At 31.0% G+C, this 2,283-nt stretch overlaps 1 long non-coding RNA gene across 3 annotated transcripts; it reads left to right on the plus strand.

Annotated features, from left to right (window-relative positions):
- The first annotated feature begins 6 nt into the window (after positions 1 to 6).
- Positions 7 to 2,277, plus strand: LOC105561989. 3 transcript variants are annotated; one of them, XR_001008940.1, is made up of 6 exons: positions 7 to 96; positions 169 to 444; positions 621 to 756; positions 828 to 1,348; positions 1,451 to 1,622; positions 2,036 to 2,277. It is a non-coding gene; the product is annotated as an uncharacterized LOC105561989 (long non-coding RNA). The 3 variants fall into 3 exon arrangements; XR_001008939.1 differs by having other exon boundaries at positions 1,451 to 2,277; XR_001008941.1 differs by having other exon boundaries at positions 1,176 to 1,348; positions 1,451 to 2,277.
- Positions 2,278 to 2,283: the final 6 nt, after the last annotated feature.

Raw genomic sequence — 2,283 nt, forward strand, 5'->3', positions numbered from 1 at the left:
AATCACTTCTCACTGGGTTGCACATTTTGTAAAGGATTCTTTTGCGAAATTTGTACTGCAATACTCGTGTTTTCTCCAATTTGTTCATCTAAATGGGTGATTTACGAAATGATTATTTATTAAGGTGCTAAAACTTACCAAAGACTGTACTTAACCGCTCAATCATAGGTACTGTATACTGGCGAAGGAATGACTACAAAGCAACAGTGCCGACAACTTATTAGCTGTCCATACTCCATGACGCTCCGTGCTTCGTGGTAAGGCAAGAAACGCATGCGCTCGTGTCTCTTAAGGTGCATATTCATGATGCTGAAAGCCAGCGTTGAATGTCGTCATGTGATATCACTCTGACATTAGCGTCAAGAGAAAGAAGTTGGATTTTTCCAACTTCTAGCGTCAAGCAGCGTTAAGCAATAGTATAAAAAATAAAAGATGAATATGGAAGTAAGTAAAACATTGTTTTCATTACTAGTATATAATAAACAAAGATATTTTAGTTACAGAAATAAAATCATTGCAGAATAGTTTCTTAGAATATAATTTTTAGGTTAGGTTGTAATATGTTGTGCAGTGTTAAAAGTTTTAAAATTTTATTTTTTATAACTTTTCATTTTTTTCAGGAATTTAGAATTGTCCACACTTGTGGGATATGTGAAGAAATATGTGAAATTGAAGATTTGAAAGATCATCCCTGTATGGAAGGATACAATAATTACTTTATTGATGAAAATACTTTATATTTTTTTCCAGTATTAGGTAAATCTTTTCTTCTTTTTAATATATTTTAAGAAAATTATTGTATTTTAATAGAATATGTACATGTGTAGATGGTGTTACAATATATTATTCGACGTAATAAAATTAATAATCAAGAGAAAGTGGTAACGGAACCACTCAAAGAAGGCAAAATATAATTCTTAAAGTCTGGTTCTAAGTATTCTATTTTATTTTTGTTAGCTAACAAAGAGTAAGTTAAACCATTATCTCTGCTGAGATTTTTGGAATAGTATGTGTGATTGGGATTCTTTTGGTTTCATATTTTTTATTTACTTTGTTCATCTATATTATCATGTATATAGTTGTTTTATTGAAGTGTGTTCTTTAGTTCTTTAACTTTTGCTTTGGTTAAGCAATGCTTTGATTCAAGCATTTCTATACGTACATAATTATTTCAGCAAGTACATCTAAAAAAAGAACATCAATATCAAATTTTAATTTTGATGACGAAGAAATGTTAATATTGGAGGTGCAAAACAGGCCTGCGTTATGGAACTATAAATTACGTTAATAGAACGAAGTATCAAAATTAAAAAACAATTATGGGAAGAAATTGCGCAAATATTTAATGGCAAGAATAAATTAATAAAAAGATAATAAGAATAAATTAATAAGACTTCTTAAAACGTACGGGTTAAAAAATGATTTTAGTAAATAAAACTTTTGTTATTAGGAAAATTTAATGCAGAATTACTGAAATCAAAATTTAAAAGTCTGCATGACATATTTAGAAAAATTGTTCAATCCGAACATCATACAAGTGGATCTGCTCGTAAAGATCATGTAAAAAAGTGGTCTCATTATGAATCAATGAAATATCTTCGTGATTCCTGTTTGTATAAAAAGTAAGTGTTCATAGTTATAAGTATATTCCAAACTGTGAGATATTGGTAGCCGTGTAAGAGCTGCGGGAGCGCGACGCACTGTCCGCGAGGCGCTGTAATCTAGTAGTAGTTAAAGTCACTAGATATATAAAGTACCGCAATCGTCCGCCATTTTGGCTCCATGACGCGGCTATTTCAAATTCATGTTTGTATATGAATGGCTGCGTTCCGTTTGGGCGCTCACGCGCTGTAAGCATCGCTCTATCTTCGTTTGATATCCGATGTGCAACGAAGATAGAATGATGCTTACAGCGTGTGAGCACCCAAACGGAACGCAGCCAAGGTATATTAGGAATAAGGGAAAACTATAAATATACTAAAAGTTTGATAATAATCAATACATTTTATTTTCTATAAAATTTTATATCACTCAGAGACTGCTTCATCGCAACACTACGACTAGAATGAGCTTGTACATTACTGTCACAGATTGTTTTAAAATTAAAATGAATACGTGCAAGTACAAAAGTTTTCAATAATTTATACATAATATTGTGACACGACGGAATAAAAGGTGTTGGATACGTTTCTAGACACATATCTACAAACTTAAAAGGTGTTAATTTATTTGACAATATATTAGCTTGATATTTTCTAAATAATAATTCGCACTTAAATATAA

The sequence above is a fragment of the Vollenhovia emeryi genome, unplaced genomic scaffold (genome assembly GCF_000949405.1).
Source record: "Vollenhovia emeryi isolate VEMERY1.0 unplaced genomic scaffold, V.emery_V1.0 DF945083.1, whole genome shotgun sequence".
Taxonomy (NCBI): domain Eukaryota; kingdom Metazoa; phylum Arthropoda; class Insecta; order Hymenoptera; family Formicidae; genus Vollenhovia; species Vollenhovia emeryi.